A 22020-nucleotide genomic window follows, 5' to 3' on the forward strand; every position below is an offset into this window, starting at 1 on the left:
GGTCATCCCAGAAGGATTTTGTGTTCAACTTTCAGCTGTAGGACCACGTGGCACCTTGCTGTCACTGTTCACAGGATAGGAAATACCCTTCTCAGGTAATCAGATGATCTTAGGATATTGTGATGTGTGGAGGCACTTTGTGCGTGTGTGCGACACACACACACATACATAAAAATACAGTTTTAAAGTATAAGTTCTTGTAACAATTAGCTTTTGTTGCTTTTGTCCTAAATATCATAAATATATGAGAATCCCTTCCTCTGTTCTTTCTTCCATGCATGTACCTCAGACCTTTTCTTGCTGCATTCATGTAGTTAGATGAGTTAACACACACATACACTCACACCCTGTTCTCTACTGGCTTCATCTACTTTTAGGTGAGCTGTTAAAAAGTGCCCTGAGATGCACTGGCTTGCTTTCTATGTTAATGTGGGTGGGGAAAGACCAGGTTGATGGAGATGCCAGCGGTGGACTTGCAGTTTGAGTTTTCAGTCTGAGACATGAGATAGGACTATATTTTGATATGGCAAAAAAAAAAAAAAAAAAAAAGTCCAACAAGAGAGTGAGAGAGGTCAAAGAAGGCAGATGGTGGTGGCCAGAGATGAAGAAAGGCTGTAAGATGTAAAAGGATTTGAGACCTAAAAATCTGAGGAGTAGAAAACTAGATGTGCTTAAAATGATGATGGGGGAGAGGGAAAGCAACGGTTTGGACCTGTGAAACCATGCCGGGAACTGAGAGCCAGGGGCAGTGGCAGAGGGGAAGGCCAGGTAAGACAAAGCGGGAATCTGGCTCCCTACAATGCAGCATGGAGCAGGGATACAGAATTTGCTGCAGTGGGAGGTGGGGCCAGTCTGGCACAGTCTGTGGGTTTGAAAGGAGCTGGGCGGGTTGGAGAATGCCAGGCCGCCTTTGTAGTTCTGAGTTCAGAGAGGGGGTGACAAATACTGGGTTTCAGGTCAGAAGCCTGGCTTGGGTGGCTTCTGGAGAAATTTTCCCTCTGCTCCCAAACTCTTACAGTGTGCTCATCACACCGCTGGCCTCCAATCAGAGCATGAACACGTGTCCCGGAGGCCGTCCAAGCAGAGATTCAGCAGTGGTACCTGTTGGCCGACTCATGGGGCCCTTTCCCTTTCCTATCCCCTGGAGGTGGTAAACTGGGCTGAACACAATATCCTTGTATATTTCCCGTCATCCTCCCAACATGCTTCACCTCTCCCAGACTCCTAGGGTTAATCCCCAAGACAACCTTGCTTTAAAAGAAAAAATGTGGTGAGCCTACTTGAAGATTTGGATCCCAGAGGTCTCTTCTCTGTCCTGCCTCAGCCAGACACGGGGCAAAGAGACGGACGTTTACAGAGAAAGAAGCAGTAAGTTCTTGTTGTTGCTTGTTTTCAATGTTTGATTGCTCTCCAGATTTAGGGTCCCTGAAAGCAATGGGCTTTTCTTTTCTTCTTTTTCTCTCCTCTCTCTCTTTTTTTCTTTCTTCCTCTGCAGAAATTAATAATATCCCCTTCCCATCCTGTGGGTGATTCATAAAAGCAATTGCATTAGAAAGTGCTTCTCCGTTGCTGCTCGTAGCCTGGGTTAAAGATATCTGAAGTTGATCTGTGTGTGCCTGTTCGCAATACTGTAATATTTGGAAGTGCATCTGCATTTGTGAAAATGATTTGTACTGATGATTCTTCCCTAGAAGAAACACTACATAGCTGGCTGATTGATTGTAATGATGATGAATTTGTCCCTGGACTGGCATGGATGTTTTCTTTGGGGATTTTTGTGCCTATTTGCTACTCATCAAAGGGAAGCATAGACCGAGTTTGGAATGAGGGTGTGGTCCGCCTGATTCAGCTTCCTTCCCGGCCCATCTCTGACTCCTGCCTCCTGCTCCTCCCCTCCCACCCTGGCTCCTCCGATCCTTCCTAAGACTGTCAGTGAAACGGCCTCCACCTTTCTTTTCCCTTACTGCCTGTGTTGTGCTCCATCAGGTCAGAGACCACTCCCTGTGATCAAACTCATCACGTTTGTGATCTCAGCATATTTTCAATCCAACTGAAATCAACTCCTTTAGCTTCTTCCATCCTGGGATTATTCATCAACATAGTAAGAGCAATAATAATACTGTATTTAGAAGTTCCTTAGCACATTGCATCTCTGAGAGTCTTACAGATGTTACTAATTAATCTTCACAACACCCCATCCAGGAGCGGTAAATATTATTAACCATAATAGAATATACACACACACATGCACGTGCACACACACACACACACACACACACATATATGCTAAGGACAGCAAAATAGTTCACTTATTTATCATGGTTCACTTGATACAGTAACTGATATTTTTGAGACACCCATCATAGATACAATAATTAGAGATGTGCTTTTGTTAACAAAACCACTACCCACTTCTAGCGTACCCTTGGGTACTAAATAATTACCCACTTTGTGTGGTTATCTAGCTCACTAATTACCCACAGAAATTGGGGTCAGGTGTTAACTGCTTGAAATAAGTATCCTCTAAAGACATCGCTGAGTTGTATAGGAAAAATGATGTGTTCATAGCAAAACTTTTGTAAGTTACGTATTTGTGTATCTTGGTAAACAGAGTGAATACAGACGGGGATAGATTAGCTCAGTGTGTGAAAATCATGCTGAGCCCTTGCTGCAAATATACAGAGGTTTTGGAGAAGCTCAGGAAATGTCATTCTCTGTCTGCCTTTCCTTCGTGAAGATGATCACAGTCGTGATTCCCATAATCTGGACTTCATATATGAGGACACTAAGACAATTGATGATTCTCCTTAGGAATGGTTCATTTTGGTGTTACAGGGAGGCACCCAGTGAGTCAAAGACTTTTCTTGACAGCTCCACCCTTTATGATTATTCTAGCATGTTTCTTTTTCTGCATCAGTGTAGTGCAAACATCCTATTAGCCAAATCTGAAAAAGATTCTAACCCAGTCTCCAATCCCTGCCAGCCATCTCTTTCTCCTTCCCAGTAATGACAAAAAGAAAAAAAAAAAAAGGAAACCCAACACTATGATTGTAGGTCTTTCCCTTTTTGCCTTGATTTGTTCTGCTTTCCTCTCTCCTCCTCTCCCTTCTTCCTCTCTCTGCATCTTCTTCTTGTTTGTGCTTTTTCTTCTTTTCCTTGGCATCGATCTGTGCTTCTGCAGGTCTCACAGAGACAAAGCACAATATCTTGAGCTGAGCACAAAGAAACCACCTTTTAAAAACATCAACTTGGAAGAAACCTGCATCATCAGCTACCTCCCTCCCTTCCTCGGTCTTTACAGAGCCTGGCATTATATTCAACACAGCACTGCCTGTTGTCTGCATAATTCTAGCCACAGAAACTGGGTGAAGGTGGCACCATACCCACTGTGTGTTCAGATAGGTAGAGACCCCAGTTTTCAAGGGATACATGCTTTACAGGATCCTTGGGTAGCTGAGCTTTTAAGATGTGTGCCAGCAAAAATGATAGGAGATGCTCCCTTCGTCAATTCAGGATGTCTTTCATTTTCTTCTTCTGCCACTTTTTTCTGTCATCTGAATGATTACTTCTCATGATCAGGGGACTGTCAGCTGGTCAATGAAGTGTGTATGGATCTGATGGACATTTGAAGAGAAATGCTTCAGGAGTAAGAAAAGATGTCTGCAGTAGAAGCAGAGGGTCAGGATGAGCTACAGTCACTGATACGTTCCCTTGGATTTGGAAATGAACTTAAGTGGTAAATTAGTACACAAGACAAACAGAGTCAATGTGTAAAGCACAGCCATTGAAAAGAAAGAGGTTTTTAGCCTTGTAGTCACCACATGCCTTAATGGAGTGTATACTTTAAATACAGATTTGAATCACTGCTCTTTTATCCCTCTAAATGTCAATTTCAAAGAAGTCCTTGGGCATTGTTGACTTTCTGTCCGTAAAGAAAACCCACCAAGATTCACTAAGTACATCACCTGCAGTCACACGCATACGTGTTTTAAATGCTCATGGGATGTTGAACAATTAGGCAGAGAACTGCACTGTGGTCTCTTCTCTTCACTGCTGCCCTCCACCCCCTCCCCATTTTTTTTTTTTCCTTTTAGAAAATGTGGTACCTGATCTCTGGATCTAGCAGGGATGAGGGGTTTCTTGTTTTGGGGGGTTTTTTTGGTTTTGTTTTTTTTTGTATTTGTATAATACAATGTCTGGCCTTCCCCCTGACCTGCTGGTGTATTTTCAGTCTCATTAGTAGTCAGAGAGAAGCCCTAGTGCATCCGGTGCTGGGAGTCAGGTCTGAGACACAGGACAACAGAGAGAGGGAGCGGGCGAGAGGATATTAGAAGAGAGGCTTGTCTCCAAGATATGGAAGGAAGTGAGAAATGACAGGACTGCAAGCTTTGTATGGAGGAGCCTGGCAGGGCGGGGGGGAGCGGCGAGGAGCGCAAAGTGGGTTCTCAGAAGCCCTAGAAGAGCTAAAGGTGATTAGAAGGGGATATTGATTCCTTATTCTGCCAGCGATTTAAGCAGGCATGCGAGGAATCCGCACCATGGTTGCAAAAGGAGACCCATTGCCTCCTGTAACCAGACACTCGGGCTTTCCAGGAGCCCAGCGAGAGAGCCGAGAAGAAAGGGGGCAGTGTGGTCTAGGAAAATTCAACTTGTCGCTGATTTGTGCCTGATGCTCGCTGTCCGTCAGCAGCCTCCCTTACAATCTTTTTTTCCTCTCTCTCCCCCCCTTTTTTTTTTCTTGCCTTCTCCTTCTTCACTGAAGCCTAGGGGAGCCAGTAAAGATTAAATGTGCTTTCTCAAAGGCAGCCACTTCATGCTGCTATGTCGAAAGGGCCATTATTATTATTATTTTTTTAATAGTAAAAGAAGAAGGGAGAGAGGTTGAGAGAGAGAGAGAGAAGCTAGGTAGGATGATGACGGACTAGCTTTTCCGAGAGGAAAAGGGAAGGGAGAGAAAAAGCAAAGACCCTGAACGGAGGATTGTGCCTGAGGAGAACCTACGGAGGTGAGAAAAAAAAGTTGTCTTGAAGATTGGGGGGTGGGGGGAGATGCTGAACAACCCTGTACAGCAGGAAAAGAGACATAATTTAGCTGTCTTGCTGGTATGATTCTATTTTGGAAGGGGTGGGGGGGTGGGGACAGGGGTGGGGGGATCCTGGAGCTTTAACGGTTTTTAGTTGCATATGGAAATACATACAAAATACTTAGCATTTTTCCTAAGTGCCCGAGGCCCCCCTCCAGTTCCTTCCTATCAGGGGCTGCTTTGTCATTCTCTTTGACTAGCCAGCCATCTACCTGGCTCAGGCTGGAATAAAAGAAGAAAAAGAAAGAAGGACAGGAGAGAAACAAGAAAGAAAAAAAGGGGGAAGAAAAAATGTTAAAAGAGCCATCTTCCCACCCACTTCCCCTCCCTTTCGTTTCATTTTTTTTTTTTTTTTTTGGAGGCGGCACTGGGAGCCGTCCCCGCACAGGAAAGCCCAGTTTCCAGGCAGATGGGGGAAGCGCCGATCTAGCAGGTACAGAACCAGTAGCTGTCTGCGAAGATGGAGGGGAATTATGCTTCGGATTCCTCTGAAATATTGGCAAAAGGCTTCAAAGGATCCGCAGCGGGAGCGGGGCGGGGGAGATGCGCCTCCCTGGCTGGCGCCCACCCCTTCCCACTCCCCTCGACCGAGTGACAGCCTGGTGCTGGCTCGGGGTGGTTTGGCCTTGGCTTCAGCCAAGCAGCTGATGCACAGGAGGCCTGTTCGCAGGACTGGCAAAGTGCACGCTAAAGAAAGAAGGAGGAAATTTTGAAAAGCAACCCTGGGGAGGGTTCATTCTTATGAAAACATTAAAAAAAATTTTTTTTAACTGAATATTCTCAAAATTTGATCAGTCCCAGCCTTTCTCTCTTCACTCCCACCGAATTGCCCCCTACCTCCCCTCGTCAAAGCATAAACTACAGAGTTACAGTCTCTAGATTTGGTGTATCGCTTCCTGCCCCCGCCTCCCCCTCCCCGCCCAGTTCTCGGTCCTCTATTGAAACACCTCGCCCAGGCGAGCGCCCTGCAGCTCTCATTTCCCCCCCTGGCTCGGATGGTGCTACGGGAGCTGCAGCCTGACTCTACTTCCAATGGGTGAGTTTAAAACGCTATTCGTATTTATGCTTTACAAGCCTCCAAATCCTCCTCCTCGGTCTTCTCCTTCTAAAAACCCAATTTGGATGGTTTTGCATGCGGCATGCTCGCCCGGGGGAAAGAGATGCCTCCGATTTTCTTTACCGTCCTTGGTGCTAGTTGTAAATTAAAGCTTTGAAGAGACGTTCAGTCCTGACTGTAGACCGTGGTTTGCAAAACATGGGCATTTCTGAGTCTATTCATACTATTTTCCATTTTACTAAACTCTTTTGCCCAAAGCTCCAAAGAGTTTTCTCTGATAGACTGGCGATTGTGTGTTCAGGTATGTATATGCGCCCACAGACCCTGCGTCTGTGTGCCTGTATCTAAGTGGAATCCAGATATTGTGGACGAGGGCTACTTAAGAGAGTGAGGGAATATTCTGCCACCTGTTTGTTGTCTTTTAGTCAACAACCTCGAGCACAAACTGCTTGTCATTCCTGTTTTGCTTTGTTTTGTCTCAAGAAAGAACAATTTAGCGCGCGCCTCTCAATCCCTGAGACCCTAACTTGTGATGTTTACCGTTTAAATCCACGGGTTAGGCTCTTGGGAGCTGCGAGTCGCGCCCTTGCATCCTGAAAATTTGGTGGAACTTTTTTTCTTTGAAGCAAAAACAAAAGAAAAGAAAGTTGGTCCGAAGTGCCTGAGCGCACCTCTGAGGTTTTCATTGTTAGGTGGGATCAGGTGATCAGGAAAGTGGCAGCTCCTGGATTTCTGTTAAAGTAGGTACATATTCCGTGATAATAGCGTGCTGGCTGCGATGTGTATGCATGTATATTATTAATGCCCGAGGCTTGTGGAACTCACCTATCCTGGTCTATTCCTTGAGAGCAACACGCAGTACTATCCGAGCGTAACAAGAACAGCTCAGTACCTGGTGCTTGACCTCAGAACATGTCAGCTGAAGTCCCAGCATGCCCCATGCCTCCAACTTTTCAACTCAACAGTTAATCTTAAAATTGTGCCCAATTAAAATGGGCATGTGGCTAGAGTATATATTCAGTGCCCACACGTGCATCATATATGGCTGGGCAGTGAACACACAGACACGGGTAGGGGTGAACCAATAGTGTGAGCTAAAATAGCAATAAGCTAAAAACTCTACTCTTACTAGACTTGCTAGGATGGAATTTATGGTGTTAACCAAGATTAAATTTGTATTACTTTGTTAGATTTTAAAAAATAAAACAGATATAGCCTCCTTGCTTGGCATTTATTTTAAGAGGTTATACACAATAAGCTTAAAAGTAATAGAGATTGCAAATGTATTTTCTAAACATATAAAAGAAAAAATAATAGGAGATATGTATTTTTAAACATATAAAAGGAAACAACGCACAGAATTATTGTATCCTATAGAAGTTGTCAATGCCTATTCTTTATTTAAAAATTGGGGGAAAAATGATCAGGATTTCAAAAAAATTGATCCAACAAAGTTATTTATAACACTAACCTATGCAGTTCAAATAATCTCTCAAGGTAATGGTTAGCATTACCCAATTTGCAGTTTTTAACTTTTCATACCATAATAATCTCAGTGATTTAGATCTGTCTCACGGTTAGAGAAACAGTAACTTACCTTTCCTTTGTTATGAAAAATTCCAATATACAATTTCATTTAAACCATTTTAGTATTCTTGGGGCAACATTTGTCTTCTATTTTTGGAAACTACCTAAATCAACCCTGACTTCAAATGCTTGCTTCTTTTGAAGACTTTATTTCAGTTATAACCTCAATTTATACATGTTGTCGAAGGTTAAGGAAACTGTTCTTTTTCTGCTTTTCTTTTTTTAAGGGTTTATTGCCATTTTAGTAACTGACTCCAAATCGCAGTCAAGAAACCATTTTGTATCAGAAAACTGAATCGAGAAAATGAATTGTGCAACAATAGCATTGTGCCTTTTGTTGAAACCTTCTCGTAGTTGTAATATTTAAATATTACTTTCCAGCCTTTGATGGCCTGAATATATTTTGAAGAAAAGAGCTATTTGATTTTCAAGTTATCTTTTGGTTTTTATACAATAGATTAATGCTTTTCCCCCATCTTAGCTGATATGTATGCATAGGCATTTGGAAATTATGGAAGGACATCTATTTAACTTACGGATATATATTACCACTTGATTCATATCAAGTATTTGCCAAATATTTGGTATTTTTGGAAGTCAAAATATATCTACATCTTATTCTATGAAAATATATGCGGGGATCAATAAAAGCACACTAGATGTGATTCTTCTATGATTTTTAAATGATAATAGCATAGTAATTTAATACAAGTGATACAATTTCTATTCCAAGACACTCTTTCAGTTTTTTACATGTTTTCAAGTGGGTTGCTCATGTCCTGAGGTTGCTATCATACGATTGATCACACAGGCAATCAGGAGTGCATAACGACACATGAGATTTTATATTTCAGCAGGGAACTGCTTCAGTGTAAGGGCAGGTTTCTCAACACCCCTTCTTCCTCACCGAGCCCATCAGTGAAGTTCAGTGAAATGAATAACATAATTGGTGGTTGGTTCAATCACTACCAGTCTAGACTAGCCCAGACGCATCAATTAGAGGGGGCTGTCTTTTAAAGGGAGAGTGCCACCGAAACAAGCAGGGCATTATTGATACTGATCTTTAAAAGTGCAAATCCAGCTTGGCAGATAAAAAAAAAATAAGGCGGAGAAATGAAGGGGGGGAGTGCGTTGTGGGAAGAAAAGAGAAAGAAGTGAACTGGAGCTTTCGGGACACAGGACAGGAAGCTTGAGAGAAAAGCAGGGAATAATGAGTGAAATGCAATGCAGCACTTCCTTGCAACACACAGTTACAATTCAGTTCACAGGGCACACTGGTTCACCGTATTTTTAACTAGATTCCCCCCTACTTTTTTTTTTATTCCTTTTTTGCCCCTCTTTCCAAAGTGCCAGCTTAAAACCAATGCAGTTGGAAATTTAACAGCTCTAGGAAGCTCTAGTGAGAATAAAGCCAAGTAAGACGAACCAGCCAAAACTCCTTTTGCAGCACTTTTCCCCAAAAGAAAAACATGGAAGATGTTTATTTTTCAAGTCTCTTATTCAACCTTTTTTAAAAAGAAAAAAATCAACTGTTTAAGTGAACAGGACTCATTTAAATCCAGCACCTGGGAACTAATTTTATGGGCAAGACACCTTTAGGTAAACAGCTCCTAGTTTTCTGTTGAATATAGTAAAATTGTGAAGAATGTAACAAAAGGCTCTGCTAATTTGGTTGTTTTTTTTCTTTCTTCTTTTTTTTGGGGGATGGATAAAAGACAGATGATTTAGAAAGCATTAAGAACACATCAAGCCCCAGGGAAAGAAAATGTTTGATTGGTATTAATTAAAACACTGCTAATATATTCTAATAAAATCAAATTTAACATTCTAAACTAATCCGCTTGGTATGTCAAAGGGAAAGAAAAGTATTGTCTTATTTGCATCTCTGCAATCCAAATGCATTTGCTCATTCAGCAGAATTAATTTTTATCACCAGCCTGTTTAATCTCCTCACAGATTTAGCCAAACTTATTCTTTCAAACTAAAAAGGATCAAAGTAGGGAATCCATAAAGGTATTGGGAAGACTAGTGACTGTATTTAGTACTGGCTTTATATTACGATGTGTTTTCGTCTTCATTCGCTTTAATGGGGTTTGGAGGAAAATGGTCTGCAGCGAGAATGATGAATGGTTAATTTTTCCTTTCTCTCCTACCTACTGGGTTCTTTAGGAATTCCAGTTGCCAAATTATATGAGTAGCATTTATTTACAGGAATAATGTTGTTCTATTGATTAATATCTCATGTATTTCTAACTTCAGTATCTTATTTATTACAAATTCTTAATGGAAAAAAAAAAGACTCTTAAACAAGAGACCAATTGCCTTTTCTCAAGAAAGTGGAGAGGTGAATGTAAAATTTTCTTCACTAAGAACTGAGTTCTTTGCTTCCTTTTTTAAGTCAAAATTTCTGTAGAAAAAGTCATACTTTCATAAAATGGAGAGTTTTACGTTCTTTATTGTTAAACTCTCACAACGGGTAAAATTGTCCCAAAATGACATCATACCCCAAATGTTTCTCCTTTCATTAGTCTCCCATGACTGTGATATCATATGTAAATATGTGCCTCACACACAAAATGAATGGGCCATAAATATCGAGTACCACATTTGTATATTTCAAAAACGAGGAATCCTGCACACTCTCCAGGAGATGTAAAACCACTGACTCAACCACTGACGATACTGCCTCTTGCTCCATTGCCTTTTTCAGTTCTTGGACGTAAAAGAGCAGTCGCAGTTCGGTTTCACATGTATTGTTCTATAATCCAGGCAATAAATGCTAATTAGTAATGCTCAAGGATCCGACCATTCAGAGTAATTATCATAATTTACTTCTTCCTTGTTAAAGACATTCCTTGCTGATTAAAAAAAAAAATTAAATCATGATTTTACCATTGCACTGCAGTGGAAATACACTGGAGAGGTGTTCAAGGTATAGGAATTATCACTCTGGCTGCATTTGAAGTCACCGACATGTGCCTCTTAGGTTATTCCAAATGGAATTGCAACTAGATTTCGGAAAAGAAATTCATGTAAATGCACAAAGTTTTTCATGTGCACCAAGAATGTATGCTTGTATTTTACAAACCCCAAGGCTCCTCCTTCCCCGCCCACCCCCTTTTCTAAAACCACTTACTGAGCAGAACAAAGGAAGCTGCTAACTATAGAGGCATCATTAAGTATGAACAGCAACAGCGTGATAAAGTATGTGATATGACAACATATTTCATTGCACAAAAGTGCAGATAATTAAATAATTCAATAGTAACCCTGGCTAATTAGGAGAAAGATCTTTAAGGAGGAATCAAGAAAATGGATCCAATCAACTTGAATAATATGCTCCATTCTCCAAGATCACAAATATATATTTGGTTATTTGCTGATTGATTGATTGATACAGAAAGATGAGGACAAAAGCCTATTCTTCAAAATGGAACTTTGATCTGATGTCCTCTTTAGGACAAATTAGCCATATGTTTTAACAGAGCAGAATTGAATCCAGGGCTCTATTTTCAGTCCAAGGTGTAATCTGCCATTCGTTTGCACACTTATTTTAACAATTGAAAAGCTTTTCATATCATTGCCTCCGAATATGTATGTAGCCTTCACCGCATTTTCTAATGAGGCTCTTGTTTAAGTTTGTTTCTTATTTCTTGAAGTGAATAAGGATCCTCTAAGGAACAGAATAAATAACCATGCGATCATTCTCTTTGGACCCTACCCCCTTGCTTTTTCCATTAAGGTAACATTCCCAATGTTCATTGTTTGTTGGTCCTTTAAGGAAGAGCTTCAGCTTTTACATGAGGGTTGAAAGCACATTAGAGAAATAATTCCCTTTGGATACTATACAGAAGGAGCCACCTGCAAAATGTTGATGCTGTTATTGAAATCTCAAGTGGAATCAGCTTTCAAAAAATTAGATATTAGATACATCCGATATAATTTGCAATGTGTAATTATACTAATGTGCATATAGTTGTGTGTTGCTTTACATGTTGCCTACTTGAGATTTTTTTTTTCCCTTGGGCATTTCTCCTCATTTGAAATGATTCCTGAGTAGAATGTTTTTAGAGTCAGCTTTTATTTTAAAGTCAGCTTTTATTTTTTAAATTCCTTATTAATTAATAAAAGAAGCAAAGAACTCCATGTTCTCATGTAAGAATGAATGTGTCTGACCTAGATGTTGGAAATTAACAGTCACTAAAAGGCTGATTGTTGTGCATACTTACATTATTTATAAAATATTTGCTGCTCTTTACTGATTTAGTCTTCATCTTGACTTTGGACAACTTGAAGTAATGGAGAATATTAGAATCGTAAATCTTATTCATAAGAAATCCATTTCCTTTATTAGAATAATGAGATAAAATGCCAGGGAAATGGCCTTAGGCAGAGATAGTAATTTTAATTTAATCAAAGTAATCAAAATCATAACAAAAACAACTTCTTTTCTGTTTTTCCTCCACTTTGGGTGGCACATGATGAATAATTGAAACTCTGGCTCTAGTCATTTATGCACTAACATCACCTTCCTTTATGGTATCTCGATATGGTGTCTCCTGAACTGGAGAGCCCACCACACCAAGGTATTGACCCCTGAAGATATAGCTGTTTAGGGAAAACCCAGGCAGAGCAACAGCAACTTGACTGGTCAGCCTGGCACTTGGCGCTTGCTATGTGCTCAGTAGGTGTAGATGCTCCTGAGGCAAATTTGGAGACCTGTCACCATCAGATCACAGAGGGACCCCGAGGAAGGCAATGCAAGGGTCCCAATTTATGCTTATATGTTCCGGAGACAAAAAGGGTTCCAAGGGAGGCTCATGTTGAGATGATACAAGATATTACTCATTCCAATTAAGTAGTCACAGGTCCCAAAGAAAGCTGATTTGTTAAACCTTTGACTCATACTAGACACCTAGAATACGGTGCTTTGCATATTTATACTGTTTATTCCTCAAAATTCATTTTGATGATGGGGTCCACACTGTAGAAGAGACATTATGCATGGGCTACATCTGTGCGACACCAAAGCATACATTGATTTAGTTTTCATCTGATCATGTACACAAGGGCTTTGCATTATTAGCTACCTAAAGGAGTGTCTCAAAAATTGTGTGACACGTCCTTCCTTGCTACAGTAGCATTTTTGTTGATTCACAAATGTATCGTACACATGTATCAAAACCTTAACACCCCATCCTCCCATTCTGTGTTCACAAAATAATCTGTTCTAAAATCTATGTTTATTTAGTCACTCATCCAGGATCATTCATTGCGTGTTTCATCAGAACAGAAAAATACCTATTAATAATATTTTAACACTTGGTTGTTTTACGGGTTTTCAGAAATATATGTATACTATACCTGTTAGGTATTAGGAATAGTATTAGGTATAGTATTTCTAGGTATACTATACCTAGGAAAAGAACCAACATTTTCAGTGTATCCAAAGGGTTTAGTGCTGAAAGAGAAATGTTTCGGAGTAAATCCCTTTTGGTGTACCTAATTCATTATGCATCTTCATTGTGCTAACATAATGAAGAGGTTGACAATAAAGGCTTTAGTTAATTTAAAATCCACCTGCAAAGTATATTTCATTCATAAAAACTTTTGTAGAATAAAAGAAGCATTAATACAGCTCTTCCCAAATATCCTTATCTGTAAAATGAGTGTGTTGGATTAGTTGGTCTCTAAAATCTTTTCCAGCGGGGAATTTTGGTAAACAATTCTTATAGAGGTGTAAGAACAACTTCAGGACATTTGTACCAACAGCTGCCCTTTAAAGTTATATTTGATCCCACCTCCAGGTGCTGTATTTACTAACATATTTTGCCTTGATGCTAAAACAGTAAAGACTGAAGTTCATTTTCAGGAAGGGCAGGGATGGAAAAGAGGAACAGCCGAAGAACAAAAAAAGCTACCCAGTGGGAGAAGGAAATTCTTGATCTGAGACCTAAGCCCATTTCCTTCAACATTAACATAGAAGAAGCCCAGACAAGCACCTGCCTTTCTATTTTAAGACCAGAAGGACTATTCTTTAGTCTTTCTGCCTTCATTAATCGCTTATAGTATCCTTTGGTTTGTTTTTTTTTTCTTTCCCCATTGGGTTGACATCTTCGAGTTTCATATATTCCCCTTTTCACTTGATGCATTTGAATCATGTTACTATCCCCTTCAAAAGCCTACAGTAGTTATATTAACATGCCACCCTTCCCCAATTAAACCTTAACACATTCAAAGCCTCCTGAAAATTGCCCCACCCACTGTTTCAAATCACTCGGAATGTATAACCTCTTCTCGAATTAAGCGAGCCTGCTCTTATCAGGTCCATGAATATTCTCTCACCCAAGCTTTTCTTCTCTGCACACTCTGCCTCTCACGTCTTGTACATTTCAGAAATCTTTCTTTTTTTTCTCACTCTCTCTTCCTCCTTTCTCCTTCATTCTTTTTCTGCCTTTCCCTTCCTTCCTCCCTGTCTGCCTTTTGTGGTTCCTTTCATTCTTTCTTTCAGTGGGTACCATGTGTCCTGCTCTGAGCTAGGCACTAGAAATACAAGACACACGCAAGGAATTAACATTGACTCCTAGCCGTTCTCTGTTCACTCCTGCATTGCAGAACACTGCTGTACCCACACTTATTTTATTTTGCATTTAGTCTTTAGATTTAGTTGAATGTGTCCTTAATGTCCTGTGTTCTTTTGTTGTTTTCCTCCGTGTCCTATTTTAGTAAGTTGCCTGTTGGATAAAACCTGAAGCTTTTCTTACGGAGTGCTTTCTCCCCGGGCAAGGAGCGTGGCGCTCTCTCACACACTCCCGAACAATGCTGTTGCTTGACTGATTCCCAAACAAGGTGAACAGTGAGAAAGCTCCATTTTTCTCGTGATGCAGCATTTCACTCATAGTTGGAAATAGCCTGGCCCCCAAAGTATCGTAACATTCCTTTATTTGTAGCAAAGAGTCAATGTGATAACCTTCTGTGACGTGTTCTGTTATTTTTTTAGTCGTCTCCGTGTTCCTTTCAGCTGGTCCTATAGTCCCCCTTCCTCAGGAATGTCTTCCCAGTGAAACAACACAGACTGCAGAAACCCTGTCCCGATGGATGCTAAAGCCAACTGCGAAGTGGAAACAAAGAACATCATCACCTGAAGACGTCTCTCCTGCCAGTCGACACACCCACATGCTGCAGTTTTCAGCCAGTAGCATCTCAGAACAAGAGGCAAGCTTTTCAAGAAACAGAAACCCTTAAGAAAGCTATCTAGATCTCGAATGAGCAAGGACTTTCCCTTCCTCATGTGTATTCCTCTGTTTGTATTTAAATTCTGTGTGACCTTCATTTTTTTTAAAACTTTTTTCTAGTATGACTATGCTTATTAATACGCTAATTTTTAAAATAGAAAATTGTTCATGCCAGAGGTCGGTTGCATGTTAGCCACACACAGAGTTTGACCTTAAAAGAATGACTTAAAGAATATTGAGTTCTTTTGCAATCACAGAATAGTAGGAGGCAATACAAAGGATAAAATGATGATGGGAACTCAGAATGCGTCATCGAAATGCAGTACCCAACTGACACCAAACAACCAGCCTTCTTATCAGGCAAGCTAGGCTCTGTGAGACATAGTCACTGCCTCTAAGGAGTTTAAACCTAGTTAAACAGAAGCACATAAACTTTTGAAAAGAGAAGTTACAGATCAAGTCAATTCATAAGAGCAAAATGAAAGATATAACCAAGGAGCTCGGAGGAAGTCCACTTAGTCAGGGCAAACTGGTCTGTCTAGGGAAGAAAGTTCCTAAAGGAAGGAAATACAAGGTGAATTTTAAAGGATGTTAAAGATTTAGATAAATGGGAAGGAAGAACATAGAATCCTTTCTATAGATGCACTTTTGTGAGCGAAGTCAGAGAGGAAGGCATCTACCTGGTGATTTCAGGAAATTATGAATGCACAGGTCCAGTTGACCAAATCCCAGACTTCCATTGCCAATCTATATGTACATACATGGTGAAGACTTTACACACATACTTCCCCTTGCCCACCTCAGGTGTAGACCGGAATTACAATCATATTTCTTCCATTAAAATAAGTGAGCGTGATTGATGATAGTATGAGGATTTGTGATTTTTCTGTTAGCCTAACAACAGTGGATATTTATTGAGTTCTCCCTACATGTTAAGCATTTTATATAGTAATTCTCTTAAGCTTCACAACAACCCTGCAAAATAGATATTATTTTGTATTTCCATTTTACATAAAGAAACCTGAGGTTTAAGTAACTTGCCAAACTGCCACATACAGGGTTCACAATCAGGACCGTGATTTCAAAGCTCGTGATCTAAGGCACTAAGCCACGGTGTTGCAAGTTTCTAATTTTGCCACTTCTGTATTCCTTGATATATTTCTGTGGTAGACGCATAGCTATTTTCTTTAATTATCTTCTCAAAATTTTCAGTTTTCTGGTTGAACTAGCATGGTGGAATGTGTTTTCATGACAGAAATGGAAGCTACTGGGGAACAGAGTTTATCAGCATTTTAAGCTTTTTTTGGACCAGACTCTGAGGAGACTCTTAGCTTTGGTCAGCATGAAATCTTAACTTCTTGAGAACAAAAACAGGGGGTGGGGAGAGCTTAAAGGTCACCTATTGCAATGTTCTTTCCTACAGATGTGATAAACCTGTAAAGATAGAGCAACTTACAAAAGATCGCTCATTGGAATATAACAACTAGATCCAGAAACCATGCCCTCAGAGGCTCTTGAACTACACCACCCTGCCTAAATGAAGCATGAGCTTGAATTTCACCAATGGAAACATTCTGTCTGGGTGATCAAGGAGCACCATACCAAGTACATTGCTTCACTTTTGGCTACGTCTTTGGCTTTTCACTTCAATGTGAAAAATAGATAGTTGTGAACTCACATCTTTAGTTTCAAAAACTGTCAATGGTCTAGCCACAAAGAACACACAGTAGCCCAAGTTATGTGTACAGTGTCTTCAAGGATATTCTTAAGTTACTTGGCATTCTTCCTTCACCTAAACCAATCAGATCTTCTAATGAGCATTTTCTTAACCAATTTTATGCACAGTATATATTCATAAGAGTTTCTGCATGAATGTTTAAACGTGTCTGTTTTGATAGTCTTTATGGTTTTTGAAAATATCAATGGTTATTTGCTATTTTAATTGTCAGTTATCCATATTGCTAACCCAAGAATACTTCAGCCATAAAAAACTAGAATTAAGGAAATCTTAGTCTTTTATACTAGCCCCTTTGCCTTTAGTTGGCACTTAGTAATAATTAATAAAGTGGTCTACTGGAGAATACAGAGGTTCAAAACGCAATTTTGTCTTGAAGGAGTCAGTTGAACTGTGTCTACTTGAGAGCAAGCATCTAGACATTTGGAAGGACCTGAATATTTGACTGTTGTAAATTTCCATTTAGCTATCCGGCTTTGTCACACTTAGACCTCCTGGTGGCTCAGGTCGTCCTATTTTCAAAATGATAATCATTGGCCATCTCTCACACAGTGCTCATTAAGTGAGTTCATAAATAAACAGGTTGTTTTCTTTTTTAAGCATAGCCAAGCACAAAATGTGACTCTGTTGACATTTTATGAGACTTTGTCATATGTCCCCTGAACCCCCAATAAAAGCAATGTTGCATCAACTGTGAACTTGTGTTGATTTCTTGGAAGAGTATGCTCTCACAATTTGGGTGTTTTCTCTAGTGTATATCAAAGCTAGTTTCAGGATCGATGAGGAGCAAATAATCTGATATGATGGGAAATTTTCAATTTCAAAGCAATTTCTAAATGATCCCACATTGCCCTTAATAGACAGCACAGTCATCTACTCATAAGTCAGAAACCAAAGTGTGATCCTCATCTTTTTCTCTTCCCACCTGTCATGGCCAGTCAGGTGAATCTCTGGTTTTTCTGTCTTTCCGTTTTTAAATGTGTCTCCATCCTCCAACTGTTTAAGACAACCATCATATCACCTGGACTACTATCTCATGCCTCCAGTTTCTCCCTTTCACGCTGCCAAATAGCACCCAGGGAAATCCATCTAAACCACAGATATGATCATATCGTTCCACAGTTTCAAACTTTTCACTGGCTTCCCATTGCCCTTTAACTATTGTTACATCTAAGCCCTTCCTAGCCCGGTTCCTGGCCCCAACATTCTTCTCTGGACTCCCCATGTCCCACTGCTTTTGTAGGTCCTTGCCATACATCTTTGCCATTTCTTAATGTCCTTGTTCTCTTCTGGGCTTTCTCACACACCTGCACCTTCTGCTTGGTACTCCATCACCCCTTCCAGACTCCATCTCTTGTCCTTCAGGTCTCATCCTAGAAATCGCTTCCTTTGGAAGTCTTCACCTCAACCCTAAGACTAGCTTATTCACCTAGGTGCTTTCATAGCATTCTGTTCTTACCATATATTAGTGCTTATCACCCAGGTTATGAGAACTTAAGTAGCAATCTCCTCAATTTGAATGTGATATTCTAGAGCTGCCTTGTCCTGTAAGGTAACCACTTGCCATATATAGCTGCATTAATTTAATATTAAGTAAAATTTAAAATTCAGTTTCTCAGGTGCACTGGCTAAATCTCAAGTGCTCAGGATCCACCTGTGTCTAGTGGCCACCATGTTGACTGGCACAGATACAGCACAATTCCATCCTTGAGAAAGTTGTATTGGACAGGGGTGCATGTGTGCTCAGTCATGTCCAACTCTGTGACCCCATGGACTATATAGCCCACCAGGCTTCTTTGCCCATGGGACTTTCCAGGCAAGAAATACTGGAGTGGGTTGCCATTTCCTACTGCAAGGGATCTTCCCAACCCAAGAATCGAACCCCAGTCTCTTGTGTCTCCTGCACGGGCAGGTGGGTTCTCTACCACTGCACTACCTGGGAAGCTTCTATTGGAGGATACTGTTCTAAAAGACAGGTACTGTGTTCTGTTTGTCATTTTATCTCCTAAACTTGCAGCCTTTTTTATCTCGAGTTTGTCATCTGAACCCACAGAGCAAAACAATTATTTCAGTGACTATATTTTTTAATTGTCTCAACAATGATATATAACTAAAATCAGACGATACGTATAGGAAGGAAATTGATTCATTACATGTAAAGATGGCCAGGGTATGAAGGTTTAATTCTGGTACAAAATCCTCATTGAGAAAGCCTACAAGTTTATCACAGTGTTTGGCATGATGTAAGTACTTCATAAACATCTGATGAATGAGTGAATGACATCTGGACACTCAGATGTTTTATTTATTTTCACCTGAATGTGTGGAGTCATGTAGGAGATGTATCCTCACCTCCCCCAAGAGCCTCTTCTCTAAAGGATATGGAGATGGATGATTTCCTTGCATCCACCCCAAGATAGTTGAATTGTGCTAACTGCAATAGGTTGCCCGTTATTTTACTCGCCTTCCTTGTTTGCACTGGCAAACAAAAGGAGAGAATTGAGCCCTTATTCAGTGAAGAAGATCAAAGTGAAAATGATCAGTGTAGACACCAGATTTGAAAATCCCTCTTTCATAAGGGATTGGCCAAAGTTCACTTAATATGTTAATGATTTCCTGAGCACCTACTTTAAATAGCCAGACACTTTGTTAGGTACTAAAGTCATAGAAGGTATCAAGACAGATACAATTCTTGAGTTCATAGTGAAACAACGTATCTTATTTCATTGTGCCCAAAGCAGGGGTTCTCAGCTTTGAGGGCACATTGTGACGCCAGGTGGAAGAATGCTGATACATGGGGCCTTCCTCAGAAGACTTTGATTTAATTGGGGTGGGGTGTAGCCTGGGAACTGGGGATTTTTTGTAAAGCTCACTGGGTGATTTTAATACGCAGCCTAAGTTGAAAACTATTAACTTTATGGGGACAAAGTCTTCTCTATAAAGATTTTGTGTATATGTGTGTGTGTAATGTATATCATATATATAATGTATACTTGTATATAATATATAAAATATACATTATATACATATGTATATACATGTATGGGCTTCCATGGTGGCTCAGATGGTAAAGAATCTGCCTGCAATGTGGGAGACCTGGGTTCGATCCCTGGGTTGGGAAGATCCTCTGGAGAAAGGAAAGAAGTGAGCTCAGAGCTTAAAAGCTTTTGGTATTGATGATTGATAGCCTATTAGAACCCAAAAGAGAACCTTTAAAATAATCTGTCTAACATATCCTAATTTTACTTTTTATTCCTCAGAACAGAAACTCATACTTAAGAGCTGTCCAGGTCAGTCAGTTCATGACTCAGATAAGACCTGACCCCTGGTTTCTGTCTCCAATATGGTGTTCTTTCTGCTACACTAAGCTGTCTCCAGGAAATGGAAAATATAATTATCTTCAAATCAAGAGACAACCAACATCTAGTCTGGTGATAATTTTTTAAAGTAGTAATTGAATTTAGACCACGTTTAATCCCATGTGCTCAATTTTCTGCTAATTAAATGTGAGCAATATACATTCATTTTGCTAGAGTGTAACTTTTTGAAAATATATACATATGTATATACACATATATATGTAATATATATCATACATAATGTATACTTAAATATATAATGCATAAAGTATACATTATATACATTTGTATATACATGTATGGGCTTCTATGGTGACTCAGATGGTAAAGAATCTTCCTGCAATGTAGGAGACCTGGGTTTGACCCCTGGGTTGGGAAGATCCCCTGGAGAAAGGAACGGCTACCCACTACAGTATTCTTGCCTGGAGAATTCCCTGGCCAGAGGAGCCTGGTGAGCTGGAGTTGGACATGATTGATTGATTAACACTTTCATATACATGTATACATTATATATGTATATATATATAAAATACATATTATATATATGTAATGTGTATGTGTGTGTGTATGTGTGTGTGTGTATATATATATATATATATATATGTTGTTGTTTAATCGCTCAGTTGTGTCTGCTCTTTGCAACCCCATGGACTGTAAGTAGCCCGCCAGGCTCCTCTGTCATGGGATTATCCAGGCAAGACTACTGGGGTGGGTTACCATTTCCTCCTCCAAGTGATCTTCCTGACCCAGGGATAGAACCTATATACATATGCGTACTATATATATATATACACACACACATATATATATAATGAGATAGAGTTTAGTTTCCCAGGAGCCTTCACCACATTCTTACAAATTCAAAAATCAATAGACATATATTAAACTCCACGCATGACTAAGGACATTTTGCCTTTAAACTTGAACTACTAAAGAGCAGAAATGGGAGTAGAGGAGAAATAAGTGTGTATTGTATTCCCACAGTCTTTGTTCCCACCCACCTTATTACATGACATTCCATTCAGTTTAACATTTCACGTACAGGTACAAGTTACCAGTCTGTCCCCTTGAAAAAACTTGACTTTGAAAAATAACTTATTTTTAAAAAGTTATTTCTCTTAGCTACCACTCCCCCATTTTTAGATTCTACTCATAGATCAAGAGAATTCAGGAGCCATACATCATCCAGTCCATTCTTCTTTATCCATATAAGATCCTATAGTGAAAATGTGCCTTTCCATTTTTTAACACTCAAAATAAAACTCATGTCCATATACTTCCTTTGAGACACATTTCAGTGTTTGAGAGCCTACACAGTTGGGAAATTCTATTTCATTTCGATCCCAAATCCCTCACGCTATAGTTTAATCCCATTTTCTCTTGTTCCCTGTGGAGAGAAAGGACAGCTGGTCTCCATTCTCTCTAAACCCAATCCCTTCAAGTCCTTAAAGACACCTACCTCCCAGCCTTCTCTTCTCTGAAATAAATACTAACAGTTCCCGTCAGGAAAATGTCTCTCTTGTGCATATTCACTGCCATCCATATCACATATATTCATGTTCATTGTATAATTTCGTAAATAAAACAAGCCAAGGCCAAGAGCAAAACAAGTGAATGTATCATTGTTTTCATGAATGAAGTCACAGATCCAATAATAGATGCTGAATACTTAGTTGTGAATGGTAGCCTTCCAATAATTATGTGCCAAAATTATCATAATTTCTTTTAGAAAGTATTGGCAATCTGTTGCTTTTGGAGAGGGGAATTAAAAATTCAGTGATTAGGTTTCAATTTCCTTTATTCAAGTTCTCCCCATGTTCCACAATGGAATATTCCATTCAGCATTCCACAGCAGGAGCCACCATTGCTTTGACAAAAATAGATACAGTATTGGAACATTCAGTCAATGGAGTAATCCAATTGTCTGAACATTCTTTTCTGCTTTATCATTTACATTTTAATAA

General features: G+C 39.8%; 1 long non-coding RNA gene across 4 annotated transcripts; it reads left to right on the plus strand.

Moving 5' to 3' along the window:
• The first annotated feature begins 1386 nt into the window (after nt 1-1386).
• LOC102413872 lies at nt 1387-17395 on the plus strand. 4 transcript variants are annotated; one of them, XR_003103993.3, is made up of 4 exons: nt 1387-5005; nt 5445-5516; nt 6008-6119; nt 14454-17395. It is a non-coding gene; the product is annotated as an uncharacterized LOC102413872 (long non-coding RNA). The 4 variants fall into 4 exon arrangements; XR_006545356.2 differs by having other exon boundaries at nt 1437-5005; nt 14728-17395; XR_003103994.3 differs by lacking the exon at nt 6008-6119 and having other exon boundaries at nt 1397-5005.
• Nucleotides 17396-22020: the final 4625 nt, after the last annotated feature.

Source organism: Bubalus bubalis, chromosome 16 (assembly GCF_019923935.1).
Source record: "Bubalus bubalis isolate 160015118507 breed Murrah chromosome 16, NDDB_SH_1, whole genome shotgun sequence".
In the NCBI taxonomy this organism is placed as follows: domain Eukaryota; kingdom Metazoa; phylum Chordata; class Mammalia; order Artiodactyla; family Bovidae; genus Bubalus; species Bubalus bubalis.